Genomic DNA, 21,479 nt, shown 5'->3' with positions numbered 1-21,479 from the left:
TTTCATTGGATTGAGATCCAAGAACAGAAATAAGTCTCCGGATGTCACAAGCTGCTTGTTCATAATCTCTAACCATCTCATGCAAGGTGGCTCTTCTAGAAATTGCCTTTGCATAATTTCCATCAAGGGCCATAGCCATGCTGCAGTCCGTAATGGCATCAGCAATTTGGCCTGAAGCTTGATGTGCAGCAGCACGGTTGCCAAAACATATTGCTGCAAAAGGGCGTGATTTGATATTACTAGATAAAGCAGCAGTGTAGTTCTCCACCGCTTCTGTATACTTTCCCATTTTGAAGTTCTCATTTTCTGCTTTCCTGTGATCTAGAAGTTCTTGTATTGTAGCAGCTAATGACAGCAACTCTTCAATGTTATCAATCCCACACTTGTCATTGGCAGATGCTGTTTGCTGTAATTTTTCAATAACATTAAGTGATGCATCAAGCTTCCCCAAACGAAAGTAACACTTAGATATAAATGACCATCTCCACATTTTTACACTTGAGTAACTATTATGCATGGAATTGTTCACACTGTTTTCCAAGACAAAATTCTTTTCTGCAAGATTCAGACTCTGGTCACAAAGCTGAATTGCTGCATCATACTTTTGCAGCAGATAGAGAGCATCGGCCTTTATTTGGATCACTGCAGTCATGATATGGTGTTGTACAGGACCAAGGTTTTGATGTTGTATACCTGCTATTTTGGCCATGATTTGCATGAATCTATAGGATGATGACAGGGTTATGGCTGCTGCAGGACCACGATTGCAGGATGCTTGCCAAGGTGAATTCAGTGCCAAATACACATGAGTTGTCTTGTCCAAATAACCACTGTAAGTGCAACATATGATCATGTGATTGTGGTGTCTTGTTTGTGGTGAATGCAAGGCCTGGTGGTAGGGTGAGGGTTGGTCTTCTTGTGTTGCAGTACTCATGACTTGTGTTTTGTAGGTTTGTGATAGTGGTCAAGGCATTTGCAAGGGTACTTGTGAGCGAAGCAGCAAGGTGAAAGCACAATCAACATGTCTACTGGATGATTAATCAAGGCAAAGTAACATGGGATTATGTCCAAGTTTGGGAAATTAGGGCTTCAGAATTTTAGGGTTGACTTTGGTCAAAGTTGACCAAAAAGTCAACTGTTGACCAAAGTCAACAAATGGTCCAAACTCATTTTCTTGGCACTTTCTTTGTAAATGGACAATGTATTGATAATCATGGTGAAATTTAGGGTATTAGGATTTAGGGTTGACTTTGGTCAAAGTCGACCAAAAAGTCAACTGTTGACCAAAGTCAACAATTGGTCAAAGTGTCAATTTTTGTGTATTTTTTGTATGGAATCAAATGTAATGAAATAAAATTGAAATGGATTAACAAAAATGGTTTGAAGTTGGTTTCACAATTGGTTTAATCATAACTTGAATGTTTGACTCTTGAAAAGAAAATAACTTGACTGATAATGTGTATGAACAAAACCATGAAATAAGACCATAAGGTTAGGGTTTTGACATAGTATCCATGAACCAATAACATGACTGGCAAGTGGCTAGAAACACAAGAAACTTGGTTGTTCAGATGACCCAGACCATAGAGGTATCCACAATCACAACACCATGACTTTGGATCAAAACCACAATCCTCATACAAAACCCAAGTAAAGCTAGGCCAAGCATGCCAAACAAACATCAAAGATTTAGGACCAAAATTTGGGGTATGACAGCTGCCCCTATTTAAGCGCCTTCAACTAGAGAATATGAAGCAGGATATTCTTCATATGATCATAGTGGGAGATGGTTAAATACTAAGAAAACCCGGATTTTGGTCCTGAATCCCTATGAAATAATTAACCATGCCTGTCAGAATCGGCAACGAATCAATCCCAAAAGAAGAATCCGTCTGGTATGGTGAAAATCGGCCTGAGCACCGAAATAGAGAGTTGACCTGGAAACCAAAATAAATGGTAACATAGGAAAACCCATGGCCTGAACGCCGCACATTAGTCTGAACACTAAGCATCAAAAAATGAGAGTATCAATATTGGTTTGATCACCGGAAATCTGGTCTGAACACCACTTTGATCTGGATATCGGAAAAAACTGGCCTGAATGCCACTTCGGTCTGGATACCGGGAACTGGCCTGAATGCCACAAGTTGCATCGACCCGAATGTCGGAAACTTCTTCGATTTGAATATCGGAAACTGGCCTGAATGCCATAAGTTGCATCGACCTGAATGTCGGAAACTTCTTCGATCTGAATATCGGAAAAACTGGCCTGAATGCCACTTCGGTCTGGATACCGAAAAAACTGGCCTGAATGCCACTTCGGTCTGGATACCGGGAACTGGCCTGAATGCCACAAGTTGCATCGACCTGAATGTCGGAAACTTCTTCGATTTGAATATCGGAAACTGGCCTGAATGCCACTTCGGTCTGGATACCGGAAACTGGCCTGAATGCCACTTCGGTCTGGATACCGGAAAAACTGGCCTGAATGCCACTTCGGTTTGAATACCGGAAAATTGGCCTGAATGCCACTTCGGTCTGAATACCGGAAAAACTGGCCTGAATGCCACTTCGGTCTGAATACCGGAAAATTGGCCTGAATGCCACTTCGGTCTGAATACCGGAAAATTGGCCTGAATGCCACTTCGGTCTGAATACCAGAAAAAACTGGCCTGAATGCCACTTCGGTCTGGATACCGAAAAAAACTGGCCTGAATGCCACTTCGGTCTGGATACCGGAAAAAACTGGCCTGAATGCCACTTTGGTCTGGATACCGGAAAACTTCATGCCTGTCAGCATCGGCAGAAATAGGAAAAATGATAATTGAGGCGGCACGTGGGCCAACGATCCATGCTGGGGATCATAAGTCATGGACAACCTTCAGTCTGAGCACTGGAAACAAACTTCTGGCTTGTCACTTGGGATACCGAGAATGTTTTATGCTTACATGCGTATGTTTGAATTTTTCAATGGTGTAATGCTCCATGAGAATGGAAATGCTACGCGATTTGGGAGGATGCAATGCAATATGATTCTACATGCGGGGATGCGAAATGCTGGGGAAAATGCCAAGCCGAAGCAAGGAATCCCGTTGGGGAAATGACCGGCCGCGCGGTGTTCTGACGATAACGAAATACCGAGACTCTGACTGGGGAGAGAATGGCACTGCCAACCTGTTGTTGGGGGAAGTGATAGTGGTTCTGGCAACCATAATCTACGAGAGATGACTCAGCAGGGGGAAGCAAACACCGATACGGTACCGAGGTTATGTTTCAAGTTAAGAGATCATCGATCTGGCATCGGGATCATCGATCTGGCATCGAATTCTGAGGAGCAACTACTTCTGCTGGGAGGATACAGTCTGGCACTGTCAACTCCGCTTGGGATATACAGTCTAGCACTGTTAACTCCGCTGGGGATATACAGTCTGGCACTGTTAACTCCGCTGGGGATATACAGTCTGGCACTGTTAACTCTACTAGGGAGCGTATAGTCTGAAACAAACGCTTGGGGAGTACAGTAGTGAGAACCTGCTGGGAATTGAAGAATCCAACACTCTGATCAGCTCTGCAGGGATAAGACACCGGATTCGTCTGTCGGCGACTTCACTGGGGAAGATATTCACGATCATCTGCAGGGGATTTTAAGGAAATGCCCTGAGGGTATCTGTTCTGAATAGATGATCCAAAACACTTAAAATTCACAGCAACTTTAAATGTTTATTAAGCATATACCTGTAAAGCCCTTATATGTCATGATGCAATGTTTATCAAAAATTCGGACGTCATTTTTGCAAACAAAACAGTAAAATGAAAATGAAAACAGAGATATACTGAATAACATGATTTTATTGATTGAATAGCCTCTGAATAGGCATGTACATCAGGAAGCAATCCCTGGAAAGAGGTAATCGCACGAAAGATAAAAACGGAAATTAATCTAATGGCAATGTGAAATGGATTTCTATTGGGTTCCAATTCTGCTATGACCCGCTCGTCTTCAAGATCTTCCAGATGATCAGCCTTCTGAAAAGGTGATTAGATTGTTTCCTACCCCTTTTGAAAGTTTCCAGTCATCGACACAAGATGAAATTCAGAACTAACTCAGAACGCAGTCATTCGCTTAATCCCTAACTTTTGCCTGGATCGCCCTTTTCGGGTTTTCAATCCACCGGGATACCCATTTTTGCCTAAGTTGCCTTTTCAGGTTTTCAACTTACCGGGTGTACGATCTTTTCATTTTTAAATCCCTAATTTTGCCCGAACTTTTTCATTTTCTTGGTTCGTCGGGATGCCCATTTTTGCCTGGACTGTTCTTTTTACCGTCCAGCGGGTCTATTTTATGCGAAGTATTTTTTAACTGCGTCTGAGTTTACCGGGGAAGTGAAGTCTTTACCATCCATCGTTGCAAGCATTAAGGCCCCTCCATCAAAAACCTTGGTGACAATATAAGGTCCCTCATATTTAGGGGTCCACTTGCCCCTGTGATCTGTCTGAGGAGGAAGGATCCTTTTCAACACTAAATCTCCAACTTGGAAACATCGAGGACGCACTTTCTGGTCAAAGGCTTTCTTCATCCGACTCTGATACAACTGCCCATGACAAATGGCTGCCATTCGCTTCTCTTCGATAAGACTCAACTCATTGAACCTTGTCCAAATCCATTCAGCTTCATCTAACTTGACATCCAACAGGACTCTTAGAGAAGGAATCTCCACTTCAACAGGTAGGACTGCTTCCATACCATACACAAGGGAGTAAGGGGTTGCCCCGGTCGATGTACGTACTGAAGTGCGGTACCCATGCAAGGCAAAGGGTAGCATCTCATGCCAATCTCTGTACGTAACGACCATCTTCTGCACAATCTTCTTTATGTTCTTATTTGCCGCCTCAACAGCACCGTTCATCTTAGGACGATAAGGGGAAGAATTGTGATGTTGAATGTTGAAGTTCTGGCACAACTCCTTCATCATTTTGTTGTTGAGATTAGAACCATTATCAATAATGATTCTTTCGGGAATCCCATAGCGACAAATGATTTCTTTCTTAATGAAACGGGCAACCACATGTCTGGTGACATTCGCGAACGACGCTGCTTCTTCCCATTTGGTGAAATAGTCGATGGCAACAAGGATGAAGCGATGCCCATTGGAAGCAGTCGGCTCAATCTTTCCAATCATGTCAATGCCCCACATAGCAAACGGCCACGGTGAAGACATCACATTCAGAGGATTCGGCGGTACATGCACCTTATCAGCATAAATCTGGCATTTATGGCATTTCCGAGCATACTTGAAACAATCTGATTCCATGGTCATCCAGTAATAACCCGCTCTCAATAATTTCTTAGCCATTGCATGTCCACCGGCGTGAGTACCGAAGGAGCCTTCATGAACTTCTTGCATTAACATGTCCGCCTCGTGTCTGTCCACGCATCTGAGCAAAACCATGTCGAAGTTCCTCTTATACAACACATCGTCTTTGTTCAAGAAGAAACTGCCTGCCAATCTTCTCAAAGTCTTTCTATCATTGTTGGATGCCCCTGCAGGGTACTCTTGATTCTTCAGAAAGCATTTGATGTCGTGATACCAGGGCTTGTCATCGACTACCAGTTCGGCAGCAAACACATACGCGGCCCTGTCAAGGCGCATCACATCAATCCTAGGAGCATGGTTCCACCGAACCACCTTGATCATGGAGGATAGAGTAGCAAGGGCAGCTGCCATCTGGTTCTCATCACGAGGTATATGATACAGCTTTACTGTTGTGAAGAAAGTCAACAGTCTTCTCGTGTAATCTCTGTAGGGGACCAGAGTGGGCTGGAGAGTGTTCCAATCACCATTTACTTGATTGATCACTAGAGCTGAATCTCCGAAGATGTCCAGAGTCTTGATTCTCAAATCAATGGCTTGCTCAATACCCAAGATACAGGCCTCGTACTCAGCTTCATTATTGGTGCACTCGAAAGTCAGGCGAGCGATGAAAGGCATGTGGGCACCTTTCGGAGTAGTAATAACAGCGCCAATTCCGCTTCCTCTGGCATTGACAGCCCCATCAAACAACAAAGTCCACTTTTCGTCTGGATCAGGTCCCTCCCCAACAACCGGCTCTTCACAGTCTTTCATCTTGAGGAACATGATGTCTTCATCTGGAAAATCAAACTTCATCGGCTCGTAGTCTTCAATCGGTTGTTGAGCAAGATAGTCTGACAGAATACTCCCCTTGACGGCTTTCTGGGATGTATACTGGATATCATACTCTGTCAGTACCATTTGCCAACGAGCAACCCTTCCGGTGAGAGCTGGCTTCTCGAATATATACTTGACTGGATCCATCTTGGAGATCAGTAAGGTTGTGTGAGTCAGCATGTATTGTCTCAATCGCTTAGCAGCCCATGCAAGTGCACAACATGTCTTTTCAAGCATTGAGTATCTCGACTCGCAGTCTGTGAATTTTTTACTCAGGTAGTAGATGGCATGCTCTTTTCTACCTGTCTCGTCGTGTTGACCGAGAACACAACCCATGGAATTGTCGAGTACTGTCAAGTACATAATCAGCGGCCTCCCTGGGACTGGAGGCATGAGGATAGGGGGATTCTGCAAATACTCTTTTATCTTTTCAAAAGCCCTTTGACAATCGTCGTTCCACCTGATAGCCTGATCGTTCCTCAACAATTTGAAAATTGGCTCACACGTGGCTGTTAGGTGAGAGATGAACCTTGCAATGTAGTTCAACCTTCCTATGAAACCACGGACTTGCTTCTCCGTTCTTGGCTCAGGCATTTCCTGTATTGCTTTCACTTTATCAGGATCCACCTCAATCCCTTTTCCGCTAACAATAAAACCCAACAATTTTCCCGATCTCACCCCGAAAGTGCACTTGTTCGGATTAAGCCTCAGCTTGAATTTCCTTAACCGCTCAAACAGTTTCTGCAGATTCACCAAATGTTCTTCTTCTGTCTGAGATTTGGCAATCATATCGTCCACATAAACCTCGATTTCATGATGAATCATATCATGGAACAGAGTCACCATAGCTCGTTGATATGTTGCCCCAGCGTTTTTCAGACCAAACGGCATCACCTTGTAGTAGAAGGTGCCCCATGGGGTTATGAAAGTTGTCTTCTCCATGTCTTCTGGTGCCATCTTGATTTGGTTATAGCCAGAAAAGCCATCCATGAAGGAGAATACCGAGAACTGAGCTGTGTTATCCACCAAAACGTCGATGTGAGGTAATGGGAAATCATCTTTAGGGCTAGCTCTGTTCAAATCCCGGTAGTCGACACACATCCGTACCTTTCCATCCTTCTTAGGCACTGGAACGATGTTTGCGACCCATGGCGGATAATTGGTAACCGCTAGGAACCCTGCATCCAACTGTTTCTGCACTTCTTCCTTTATCTTGACAGCCGTCTCTGGTCTTGTTCTTCTGAGCTTCTGCTTGACTGGAGGACAACCTTCTTTGAGAGGCAAGCGGTGTACCACGATGTCTGTGTCAAGCCCTGGCATATCCTGATAAGACCAAGCGAAGACGTCAACATACTCTTGCAACAGTTCAATCAACCCCTTCTTCACATCATCTTCCAAAGCAGCCCCTATCTTGATTTCTTTCTTGACGTCCTCGGTGCCAAGATTAATCACTTCAGTAGACTCTTGATGCGGTTGAATGACCCTTTCCTCCTGTTTTAACAGCCTGGCAAGTTCTTCAGGGAGTTCACAGTCTTCATCACCCTCTCCTTCAGCTTGGATTTTCGAAGTCGAAGCGAGCCATAGCAGAATTGTTATCAATAGGATCCGGTGATGTGCATCTGCATGAGTGATGGTATGTGCTTATGAGTGTGAACAGTGAGCGAAAACTAAACAAAACATTGCCAAATATTTTTATTTTTTTGAAATTTTGAAAACTGCAAAAATGGAAAGACAGTGAACAAAACATTTGAATGCAAAAGACGTCCTTCATTTATGATAAACAATGCAGGTATTCACATAGATGAGCCCTACAATGAGTCATTACGCCCTGGGCAGAACGCAAGACTTGGACATGCATGAATAAACAAAGAAAAATTACTCCTCTAGAAGAGTGACTTGGACAATTTCCTCGGAAGACCAATTGTTGATGATTTCACCCGGGATCCTCGGACGCACCCAGTTGTCGATGTCGCAATCACTATCCCCATCTTCATCGTTGATCGCTGAGATCTGGCCATATTGGATGACGCTAGCACTAGAGAAAGTAATCGGCCCCTGACGAGTCTGAGGTGCTGAAGTTGTAGAAGTCAGCGCTGGTTGATACCCAATCCCGAACTTGTCGTCCTTCATTGGTAACTCCAACAGACGTCCCCAACCGGGAGCAACACCTGAATCCACCAAAGCCTGCGCCTGCTTGAAAGATGAGATAGGGGCTCCTGCTTTAACCCCTTCCACCGGAGCTGCGTCCTTGATCTGAACTGACTCAAAGGCCTGACAGAGAGTCTCTTGAATTTCACCTTCCACCTCTACATACTTGAATGTAGACAGGTTACTGACCAGGATGTCCTCCTCACCACAGACAGTGATAATTCTTCCATTGACTGGGAACTTGATCTTCTGATGCAGTGTTGAGGAGACTGCCCCAGCATTGTGGATCCAAGGACGACCCAGCAGGCAACTATACGAGGGACTGATATCCATCGCATAAAAGACAGTGTTGAAGGTTTGTGATCCAATCTGAATTGGCAATTCCACCTCTCCAAACACCGACCTCTTAGAACCATCGAAGGCTCTCACCATGAGATCGGAAGGTTTCAAGATCAAACCTTCTACTTCTAACCTTGACAGGGCTCTCTTGGGTAGCACATTGAGAGAGGAACCTGTATCCACCAGAACGTGAGATAACACGGTGTCTTTGCATTCCATTGAGATATGCAAAGCCTTGTTATGATTGCGTCCAGCTGGTGTTAAGTCAGAATCAGTAAAGCCCAACCCGTTGCTTGCATGAACATTTGCAATGATCCCTTCTAGCTGGTTTACTGAGATCTCTTGAGGCACATATGCAGCATTAAGGACCTTCAGAAGTGCCTCCCTGTGTGCCTCTGAACACAACAGGAGTGAGAGAATGGATATCTTAGACGGCGTCTGAATCAACTGATCGACTACTTTGTAGTCGCTTTTCTTTATAATTCTTAAGAGCTCGTCCACATCCTTCGAGAAAGTAGGCTCTGAGCCAGTCTGGGGTGCAGAAGTGCCCTCATTTATAACTTGTTTGCCTTTGGCCTTAGCCGCGACATCAACACTCTCACTTTGGGTAACGGGTGGTGAGAACAATCTACCACTCCTGGTGAATCGCCCGATTCCACCAACATTGTCCACTGCGGGACCTTCAGCTTCGAGTTCAAACTTTTGACCCTCTTCTACCTTCAAAGGTCGTTCCACCCCATGATCGTGTGTGTATACACTCCCCCCATAATGCCACGGAATGGCCCTTTCACTTGTGAAAGGTAAAGGACCAGGGGTTGTGATTGTCATGGCGGCCGGTCGCACTGGTGGCACTGGTTGTGCTTCTGGCACACTGATCTGATTAGTCGGGTAAAAGATGGTGATAGTAGCGACATCATAGTCATACTCGGGAATCTCGTTCATTGAAACAAAAACATCCGGAACACCGGAATCAAGTTCAGTTACATCAAGATCAGACACATTGTTTGGTATACCAGCAACAACATTTGAAAAATTGAATACATTAATGGGAAATACACAATCAGCAGGAACAACATCTGTGAATTCTTCAACAGCGTCTTCAAACACCTCTTCAACTACCCCTTCAGCAAACTCTTTGGCAGACAAGTCTTCAACTTGGAGGGTACCATTGTCAAGCAAGACCTGGATACCCTGCTGCAGCTTCAAGCAATCCTTACCCTGTATAGCGCAATCCAAACAACCTTTCCCACAACCGGGGAAAACATCGGCCTTCAACAAGCATTCCTTAATTTCCCACAACGGGGTCTTCAACTTCAACACATCCTTAACAGACTTGGCTTCTCCCTCCAGCATATTAACGTTTGCACCACCATGCTGTGGCATGGGATTGTTGACGACATTAGGAACCGGTGCAAGGCTGATAACCTTTGAATCAATGAGGTCCTGAACTACGTGCTTAAAAGCTTTGCAGTTCTCGATATTGTGGCCAGGTGCCCCAGAGTGGAAACTACACCTAGCATTGGCATCGTAACCCGCCGGAAGTCTACCAACCGGAGGAGCCAGAGTGCGTAGCTGCACGAGTTGTAGCTGTTGAAGACTAGCAAGCAGTTGAGCGCACGACATTGGAAGAGTGTCGAAACGCCGGTCCATCATCCTTTGCCTCTGTTGATAGGTGGGTCTGTTACCTGGTTGTTGTTGTTGTTGATACTGAGTTGGCTGACGCTGTGGTTGTTGCTGATACTGAGTTTGCTGACGTTGTGGTTGTTGTTGTTGTAGTGGTGCTGTAGCTGGAATGGTCACAGCCGCAACATACGGTTGTTGATGATAGTTTTGAAAATTATTCCTCCTGTTTTGATATGAAGACATAGAATTCACACCCCCTTCCCTCTGCTTCTGTCCTCCCATAAACGGTTTCTTTACACCTGATGAAGATCCACCTCCATTATGGCTCTTGTAGGTCTTCAGGTAATTCTCTACCCTCTCTCCGGTAGATACTACATCAGCAAAGTTGGAGGCATTGCACCCCACCAGACGCTCCAGGTAAGGTCCAGGCAACGTATTCATGAACATGTTGGCCATTTCCTTTTCCAACATGGGGGGTTGAACACGGGAAGCTGTCTCCCTCCAGCGTTGAGCGTACTCCCTGAAGCACTCATTGCTTTTTAGAGACAGATTCTGGAGTTGAGTTCTGTCCGGGGCCATGTCCGTATTATATTGATATTGTTTCACAAAAGCTTCCGCCAAATCCCTCCAGCAACGGATGTGGACTCTATCCAACCTCATGTACCATTCCAGGGATGCCCCAGCTAGGCTGTCCTGGAAGAAATACATAAGTAGCTTCTCGTCGTCAGAATATGCAACCATCTTTCGGAAATAGGCTTGCACATGGGTCTTCGGGCAAGAACTACCATTGTACTTGTCAAAGATTGGGACTTTGAACTTCGGCGGGACCCTCACGCCTGGGACCAATCCCAAGTCAGACACATCTACCCCCAGGGGGTTTTGTCCTTCTACCGCCTTCAGTCTCTCCTCTAATCTCCTGAACATGGGATCCATGCCATGGCCCATGCCAAAATCTTCTGGCAGCAAGAACTGATCATCTTGATCATCGTGGATGGGTTGTTGATCAAGGTTGTTATGTGGGATCGGGACAGGCCCCAGTCCATTAACCTCTGCATTTGGAGGATCAGTCACGACCTCTGGTTGAGTAGTTGCGGGATTCCTTTGTATCATTTGTCTAATCTCTTGTTGTCCCTGCGCTACTCCCTGAACCACGTCCATGAACTGGTTCATGCGGACCCTCATCTCAGCAAGTTCTGCTTGTAGACCCTCCATAGCTTTCTGCTGGTTTCTGCGGGTTCCGTACCGGTGAATTCCTGAATCAGCTATCCTGCTGATGGAACACCAAATAATATGAGAACACCGCAGCGGTACCTGTTATGCAAGATATGAAAATGAATATGTAAATGCAATGACACGTTTATCAAATCCAAAAGGTATTCTTCCCCCTTGATTCCAGTCTCACATCAGGTGAATAGTGCAAGAAGACCGAGTCATGGATAAACTTCCGAGATCAATATGCAATAAAGGGAAACCACCTTACAAACAAGCTCAAGGAAAAGGGCCTTAGCCGAAAGTACATCAAAAGAGGATCTCCACAACAAGCCTGTGGATCATCACCATACAACAACAAAGCAATAAGTAAAGGGAGGAGCAATAATCAGGACTCAGCCTCCTGTGTACAAACCGTAAGGACTGCTCCTCACTTCAGCCAGCAATGCTATCGTGTCAGGATGATCTGGGAATTCTATCAAATGTCGGATAAGCAGATTCCTTTGGTGAATAACTCCATCCAACTCGTTGATGTGTTCTCTGTAGTAATTCCCATCATCTTCTCCGAATACCTCTTCAAGTCTGGATTTCTTCAAACCTGCCAACACCTTAAGTTCTTCAATCTGTCCTCGAGCCTCATTGAGTTGATCGGTGACGTAACCATTGGTAGAACGGGCACACAGAAGCTCATTGTTCTTCTCCTTCAGCAAAGTCTTCAATTTCTCCATCTGTCCAGTCAGTTCGGTCACCATCTCCTCCTCCTTTTCCTTCCGAGAAGTTGAAAATGCATCCCATCGCTCTTGCCACCCAGCTAATTTACCATGAGCATCCATTAATTGTTGCTTGACCCGCTTCAACTCAGAACTGGATGATCCCAAGGCCTTGTCTGTCTTCCTGAAGAAGTCCACCTCCACAGCTAATTTCCCTTCTGCTTCCCCTTGCAATCTGACGGCTTCCCCCTTCTGATATTCTGTCTCATGGAATTGATGCATATAGTCTTGCGACTTCGCACTTAACTCCGAGTTTTCAATTTGAAGCTCCTCCATGGCTTTCTTCAATTTGTCATACTCCTCTCGGCTCACCATTGTTGACTGTGCAGGAGTAGATGGATACAGAGGTTCTTCAATAGGAAACGGCAGACCAAACTCTTCGACTCTTCCTTGAAGCCACTCTCCATACTGAGGGTAAGTCCTACAATCTCCTTTTCCAAGCACAGTTCTTCCTCTCTTGATCACCTTGAGCCAGACCTCAGCTGCCTTACGGGATACAGTCAAATCAAGCGAAGAATGGAAAAACAGAGATTCTTCCACATCCTTTTCCAGAGGCGGAGTTCTTAAAGCATATCCAAACTGTCTGACTGCTAGAGAAGGATTATAGTTGATTCCTCCTCTTCTTCCTACCAACGGTACATTCGGGAAGTTCCCACAACTGTGAATAATATCCGCCCGAAGCAAGCTCCGGTCAGACCACCAAGAAATATCTTCAGCTCTCAACCCCATCAATCTCTTCGACCAACTCAACGAGTCCTCTACATCAACGAATGCTCCTGATTTGGGTAGGTGAGAACTGAACCACTTATAAAACAAAGGCGCACAACAATTCACCAATCCTCCTTTTCTATTCTCATTCCTGTGATGCACCGAATGAAAGAAATCTCCCAACAAGGTCGGCACTGGATTACCCAACACAAAAAGGCGTGTTGCGTCTACGTCCACAAATTTGGCAACATTAGGGAACAGGACAATCCCATACACACAAAGAGCCAACACAACATTGAAACCCCTCTGGTCACCATCTTCAAGTTTCTTCTTTGCTTCTCCCAGTAAGAAACTTAAATGAAAACCACTGACTCCTCCCTTCTGACACATATTAGCCTTCAAGACTGATTTCCCCAAATATGTGGCCGAAGCAACCATGCTGAGATCGGGCAGAAGCTCAGAACTGTAGAATAACAACTGTGACTTGATAGGAACTCTGAGAAAACTGGCAATCTCCTCCAAAGTAGGGACCAAAATATAATCCGGGAATGTGAAACACCTCAATGGAGGGTCATAGAACTGCAGCAGTGTGAATAGAGCATCATGTTAATCCTTGGAAAGAACCGTGACGAAGCTTAGAATCAAACCGTAATCCTTCCGGAATCCTTCTAGAGAATCGGGATCCATTAACTTCATCAACTGTTGAATAGGCTCCAAACAAACCACTGGAAACTTGTAAGCGACGTGTCTCTTTCTGCCAATATCCATCTTAAGAGAAACCAGAAAAACCCCCGACCGGAATCAAGAAGAAGATGTAAACCCCCTAGAAATGGATAAACATGTGTTAAATGATATGAATGCAGAATGATGTGATGATGTGAATGTAATGCAGTGACGTGGGAATCAGGACTGCTGTATCTGCTTGAGCAACTGTAGGGTTGCACTGTCTGAAGAGAAACCCACTGAGGAATATAATACAAGACCAAAACTCTGCTCCAGAAAACCGGGTTGGTTGAAGGTCAAGGTTTCCTGAATTTAGCCCGCCCCTCACTGGTAGGTTCTAAGAACAGAAGTTTGTCAGCTTTAGCCCTTCAGTCGAGAATAATACGTTTACCACTGAAGGTTTGGCATTATTACGGGATAAAAGACCTCTACTGACTCCCCTCAATAGGACATCCTAAAGCAAGTTCCCAGTCTCGGGGTCCTCGGATTGAGCAGCGAGAATGCGCCCACCAGAGCTAACATAAACGCGTCTCGGAGGAGAGGCCTCGACTGAGTTCTCGGGAAATGGTAACCAGAGTCGACGATTTCTAAAGGAATATCTGTCGTTATGGAACACCCATGGGACAAAATATATCCAACAGAAACCTCGTCTGGAATGTGGGTCTCATAAACGACTTAACGTAGCAACATACCACGTAAGCCTCATGACTATCCACTCTAACACCTATGTGTACACTCAAGCTTGGGTAGTGGGCTTATCTCTCATAGAACAGTCCCAACCCAACAAACAAACAACCCACAGAACCCACAGATACAACAAACATATGTACATGAATGCAATAAGATAGAGCAGGTAAATGCGGAAAGTAAACGACTGTACAAAAGCATAAACACCTAACAAACAAGAAATCTACAAAATCTAGGAGGGACTCGCTTAGGGAAACCAGGTCCCCAGCAGAGTCGCCAGCTGTCGCAGCCCGAAAAATACAGAGGTGCGAAAAAACAACCGGCGAGAAAGAAATGACAGAAGAGTCGCCACCGTGCGTTATTTATCCCAAAGGAGGGAAAGGAAACGCTCGAAGTAAACCTAGAGAAAGGAAAGGAAAAGACAAGGTCTCGCAACCAAATCTTGGGTTCGGGAGTCGATTATGCGAAGGGAAGGTATTAGCACCCCTACGCATCCGTAGTACTCTACGGGATCCACTCTTGTTTGTTTCTTGTCTAAAGGGTGTGTGTTTATCTAATGTACTATTTACTAAAAGGGTCAAGAGAAAAATGACTCGCACAGATATCGCATCCACTGCATACGTATCTCATCTGAATATGAGAATCAAAGTCTTCGTAGCTCGGCTACCTATGGGTTAAGGATAAGTGTGCTCTCTAAGACATCGCGTCTTATGCCTACGTATCTCATCGGGAATGAGAATCAGAGCAAAACGTAGTTCAAACTAAACTACGGGAACAAAAGTCTCGATTGCAACTAGGGCAAGAGAAAGGGAAGGTCTCGATCGCAACGAGGGCGAGAGAAAGGATCGCAACGAGGGCGAAAGCAAACAAGGATTAGTTGTTAGTCAAACTCGGCAAGACATCGCATCTTGTGCCTACGTATCTCATCTGAACATGAGAATCAGAGTTGCCGTAGTTCGGCTCACGCACGCCGAAACAAAACACACGCACAAAAAGGTAAACATGGAACCCGAACGCCAATCGCTGGACTTACATCAGCTTCCGAACCAAACAAACCCACACTGGAAATCAGATGCCACTTGCTGGACTTATACCGGACTCCAAGCACACAACAATAGGATACGGAATGCCAATCGCTGGGCTTACATCCATATCCTAACACACGCAAGAAGAAACAAGCAACAAGTTACTAAGGAGTCGGGAACTCGAGCCTAGCAACTGTCAAGCAAACACACACAAAAAAGGAAAAGGGTGCCCGGAGAGATCTCGCACGATCTCCTGCCTACGTACCTCATCTGGTATGAGAATCAGGGCGACGTAGTTCCCCTAACTACGGGAACAAAGGTCTCGATTGCAACTAGGGCAAGAGAAAGGGAAGGTCTCGATCGCAACGAGGGCGAGAGAAAGGATCGCAACAAGGGCGAAAGCAAACAAGGATTAGTTGTTAGTCGTTAGTCAAACTCGGCAAGACCTCGCATCTTGTGCCTACGTATCTCATCTGAACATGAGAATCAGAGTTGCCGTAGTTCGGCTACATAGGGCTTGCCATCTGAATATGGACTTACAAAAGGAGGACACCAGTTGTGTCAAAGGAGAGTGGGCGATGTGTTCACATCCTAGCAGCAGGTGTCGCAGCTTGCTGAATCGAGTCTTAGGCAGTTACCTCTTTGCAATAGAATGGATTGACATGCCACAAGATCGGGGATGCTCAGAAAGGTCTAGAAGTGGGGAAGCTCTGCCCTAGAGTTGTCATGCAATATGTACTTAAGTGTTAGGATTTACAAATCTACACTCGGAAAAGCGTCGTCTATCTCTACTCAACAATCGTGGATGAAACATTGTTTTGTATCTCAAAAAGGTTTTTGATTGGTCGCACGGCGGCGAGAAAAAGAGTTTGATTGGTTGGATGTGCTTTGAGTGATGGCGAGAACTAGGATTGGCGAGATATACATCTCGAATCCTAGCCTCAGGAGTGCATGGTATACACCATGTTCCATTTCCACCTTTATTTGCAAAAGTGTTTAATAGAGAATTAAGTGTTTTGAATTTGATTGAGAAAGGGTTTGGAGAAACCGCATTGACAATTTTAGGCGATGGCGAGAGTTAAGATTGGCGAGGCATACGTCTCGAATCTTAACCTCAGGAGTGCATGGTATACACCATGTTCCATTTCCACCTTTATTGAAAAAGTGTTAAGTAAGAATTAGGTATTTTGAGTTTTTGTTGTGAAAATGACTTGACCTAGATCAAGTATTGATGGATGTTTTGAGAAAGATTTGAATGAGTGTTTGAGAAAACAAAGTGGGTAAATTGGATGATGGCGAAAGCTAGGATTGGCGAGATATACATCTCGAATCCTAGTCTCAGGAGTGTGTGGTATACACCACGTTCCACTTCCATCTTTATTGAAAAAGTCTTGACTATGAATTAAGTTTTTTTGATTTTTGATTATGAAAACGGCTTGACGTTGAATCAAGCATTTGATGAAAGTTCGGAAGAACTGGAATGGAATAGGAGGGAGAAATGAATTGATTTGCTTATTGAGAAAATACTCGACGTTGGATCGAGTCTTATTTTTTTGATATTTTGAAATTGTGGATTTTATTCTTGTGTTAGTAGCTAACTAAACAGTCAAGCAATAAAGAAATAAAAAGCAGTAAAATTATTACACATCGGGGGAGTGGGGTACATTTTGTCAAATGAGGATTCAAAGTATTGGAATAATGAAATTGGGTCCAAACAATAAATAATGCAATGTATGAGTGTAAGTGCAAAGGAACCGGCTCATTGTAAGAAAGCCCAAGAGTAAGCTATGTGAGGTTGATGGCGATGCTTAAAAAGCAATCGACTTACAAGGGTGTGAAAATGGGCTCGATATTAAATCGAGAAAAATATGATTTTTTATAGTTTTAAAATGGTTTTGAATTAAATTAAAATACAACAACTTTACATTATTAACAAAATGAACATATGAGTGTAATAAAGGCATAAACATAAGAATACATGAAAATGCTAAAAGAAAAATAAAATAGCTAAAAGAAATAAAATGCCAAAAAAATGCCACTAATGAGTATTGAACCCACCCCACTCAAGAATATACACAATGCCCTTCTCCACCAGACCACTTATGATCATCTGCTACTGTGATACTAGGTTAAATATATAAACCGAGATAAAAAATAAATAAATAAAAGATTAGGGACAATAACAGAAAAAACTAACATATAAAACCTTTTTATGTTTTTTTTTTATTTCTATTAAAACAAATTAAATTAAATGAATTAAAAAAAGATTAAAAAAGAAAAAAAATAACGAAATGGAGACGACGAAACAGGAACTCGTCTTCCTCTCTCTCTCCCCAACCTCATGAACTCATTCAAGCTCAGAAAAATCTCTCCCTCTCAACGTAGCCGCTTCCGTCTCTCTCAACACTGCGTCTCTCATGACTCAACAGTCGCGTCTCTCTCAATTTCACTCACACCAAAAACCTCTTAATCGCATCTCAACAAAGTCTCTATCAACAAACACATGAAAATGATAAAAGGAAAAAGGAAGAATTCTCACAAAGTGTCACGGCGACGGTGAAAGGCGTGAAGAAGTTGGCCTCCCAATCCAGGTATTCGATTTTGGGACTTTAGGGTTTCGGTTGAGATTTTCGCCTCCCTTTTTCTGTTGTTTTCAATTCCGCCCCCAGGTCTTTGTTGTGTTTTTTTCCTCTTACTGATTCTCTTTTCTATTTATCTCCCAGCTTAGGGTTTTGACTCGGTGCCCTTCTTCCAAAAGAGTAAATCTGTAACCTCCTTTCTGATGTGCTCAGTTTGGATGGGCTTCTTTGGTGCTAGGTTCGAAAGTGGTAATCTGAACCTTCGCTTTCTTCTTGAATTTTATCTTAACTCCGTTTTGGGTAATCTTCTGAATTTTACTGCTTTTGCTAATTACCTGTATTATTTACTGCAGTGAATTGAACTGTTGATGTGTATGTCCAAAATGGTTTTTGATTATGGAAGTTGCAGCTGGTGTGCAATCACAGGTGAAGCAGGAGTATGTCATAAAAACAAGTCGTTGGCTCCACGATGCAGATGTCCAATGGTTGCTATTAATGATGATGACATGATGAGCTTGATGATTCCATTACAGTTCAGGACAAAGGCATGGAGTCTCACAGCCTGGAATGCTCCTTATGCTCCATTGTTTCACTGAGCTGTTGGCATGAAGGTTGATGTGGTATGCTATCCCAAACTCCTATGTGACCAGAGTTCCTGCAGCAAGTTAGTAGACTCACAACCATCTGCCCTCTTTATTGTGTTTCATGGATTGTGTTTTGGAATTCAGCTTGGTGACATGTCTTTGATCATAGGCCAGTTGCAACGGGTGGAGGATACCGATTTGGAGTGATAGATAAACTAATTATGTCAACCCCAACTTGAGCTGCCTGGTCAATTGCTGCAACAATGTCTGCAGCGAATCCTCTAAAGCTCTTGTATAATGCCTTGTACACCGCAATGTGCGAACGAGGAGCCATCCCACTAGCATTCCCAAAGTGATGCCCATCAACAATCACCGGAATCCCATGGTTTCCTGCTGCAACCGATGCAGTATGCGTGCCACGGCCATCGCCGTCAAAGGGAGAAGCGTAGTCTTGAGTCATGTTAAATATTCCTCTTGTTATAGCAGATGCTGTAAAATGACGGGCCCCAACAAGTTTTCTATTGCAAGAGCCAGATGCAACAACTCATATGCTTTGCCTCGCAGATTCACAGTAGCTGGATGGATAGCAGGTTTTCCGATTGACGTAGCTCCGGGATTTGGAGACCAACGCTTTACCGTCATCATAGAAGAAATTGGAGCGGAACCGCATTTCCACTTGTTTACAGGATTCTTCAAGTTAGTTACGGTTGCCATGTATCCATTCAAACCAGCAGCGAGTATATGGTAGCAGATGTGTCCAAGAACATATGCATAGTCACTGTCAAACTTTGATGGAAGATTAGGGTAACTTGGTATGAAATCTGCACCCCCTCCCTTGATGTGGACTTTCACTAGCAAAATGTACAAAACAAAGAGTTATGTCTTTGTGGGTGTAGCTAACTGCTTTATCACCATCTACAACTTGTCCACTCCCTTTGAGAATCCATCTGGTTGTTAACAATCCATCAACTCCTACCGGACCTCGTGCGTGAATCCGACTTGTACTTATTCCAACCTCTGTGTCTAATCCAAATTGTGCTCCGTCGCTGGATTTTGTACTAGCATTGTGAAACACAGCAGCACTGTCGACTTGACGAAGAAACACGTCAGCTACTTCATGATCTTCCGTGATAATGGAATCAGTATGCACTTCCGTAAAGATTTATATGACCGATAGCTGCATAAACATCATCAACGATTTCAACAGTGCAAGCCAACAAACAATACTCGTGATGTAGTGAACGAGCAAGTGGAATAGCTAATAGAGAACTTGCTTTGGGTCCTCCATATATAGTAACGCCTTCTGTCCGCAAGTCGACAATAATATTATTTATCCAGCCTTTCTCTACCAAATCCTTATGAACAAGAAGTGTTTCCATGGCATCGCATCCTGCTGGATAAACTGTTTTTGCATCGAGTGCAATCTGCTTAGCCATCTCCAAATTTGCAGATTTATCAACATAGACGTGACAAATCCCGTCAGCATGACCTAGAACAGGGATTTTCGTGGAACTTTTGATATCAGAAACAAGTTTGTTGCTGCCTCTTGGAATCACCAGACCAATCACATCATCCAACTTAAGTAGCTCGGGTATTTCTGCTCTTGATGTCACAAGTCCAATAAGTTTTGAACCAACAGTATCTGGTATAGCTTCAGTAATTACTTTGTGTAAAATTGCACTTGACCGCTTAGCCTCTTTTTGCATGGATGCTGCAACTTGCTCGCCGTGTCCTTGAGGAAAGTAAACAGCAAGACTTCCAACAGGAGGTATAGAAACCAATGGCTCGACACAAGCATGCCATAACTCTGAATTTATGGTCTTCCTCTCTCTAACTAGCGAGAACGGTTAGCATGAAGAAAATAATTTCAATCAGCTGCCCCGTCACTTTTACATCATCTGCTCAAATTTAGAGTTACGGGAAGATAAATCACACAAGGAATGCAATAGTCGAACACCACATAATAAATATCTGAATAAGCTCTCATCTCTGTTGGATGATATTAGCACCGAAGCAAGGTGCCCTGGAAGAAATCCCGCAAGCTTTTCCAAGTCAAGCTTCAGCAACAATCCTGTACATCATTGCTTGATGCCTCTTCCTCTGCAGCCTTCATTCTTGAAAAGTAATCCGAATATGATCTTGCAGACGAGGGTTTTGTAGTGTAATATCTCCTTGTTCTGTCTTAGGTGGAACTTCGCTGATATTCATTGATGGAACAACAGTTGCTGATGCAGGAGAACAGGCAAAATCTGTATGGAGTGGAGCGCACAAAGGAAGCAGTCCATGAGCTGCCTTGTGATATGCCTTCTTGATATCAGCTGCTGTATCAGCTGGTTTAATACCTAAAATAAGATAAAAGTCCAAGGGGGTCCTCATTTTGGCTTGATCTTCCACAGCAAGCAGACGTTGTTGAGCTTGCCTTGATTCTTTGCCACCAGTTGATCCATTTGGAGATTCAGAATGTTTGGCCTTTTCATTGGATTGAGATCCAAGAACAGAAATAAGTCTCCGGATGTCACAAGCTGCTTGTTCACAATTTCTAACCATCTCATGCAAGATGGCTCTTCTAGAAATTGCCTTTGCATAATTTCCATCAAGGGCCATAGCCATGCTGCAGTCCGCAATGGCATCAGCAATTTGGCCTGAAGCTTGATGTGCAGCAGCACGGTTGCCAAAACATATTGCTGCAAAAGGGCGTGATTTGATATTACTAGATAAAGCAGCAGTGTAGTTCTCCACCGCTTCTGTATACTTTCCCATTTTGAAGTTCTCATTTCCTGCTTTCCTGTGATCTAGAAGTTCTTGTATTGTAGCAGCTAATGACAGCAACTCTTCAATGTTATCAATCCCACACTTGTCATTGGCAGATGCTGTTTGCTGTAATTTTTCAATAACA

General features: G+C 43.9%; 1 pseudogene; it reads right to left on the bottom strand.

Annotated features, from left to right (window-relative positions):
• Positions 1 to 19,125: 19,125 nt before the first annotated feature.
• Positions 19,126 to 20,408, bottom strand: LOC127127883 (delta-1-pyrroline-5-carboxylate synthase-like; annotated as a pseudogene).
• Between the last annotated feature and the right edge of the window lie 1,071 nt (positions 20,409 to 21,479).

The sequence above is a fragment of the Lathyrus oleraceus genome, chromosome 3, assembly GCF_024323335.1.
Source record: "Lathyrus oleraceus cultivar Zhongwan6 chromosome 3, CAAS_Psat_ZW6_1.0, whole genome shotgun sequence".
Classification (NCBI taxonomy): Eukaryota; Viridiplantae; Streptophyta; class Magnoliopsida; order Fabales; family Fabaceae; genus Lathyrus; species Lathyrus oleraceus.
This window is presented reverse-complemented; position numbering and strand designations above follow the sequence as displayed.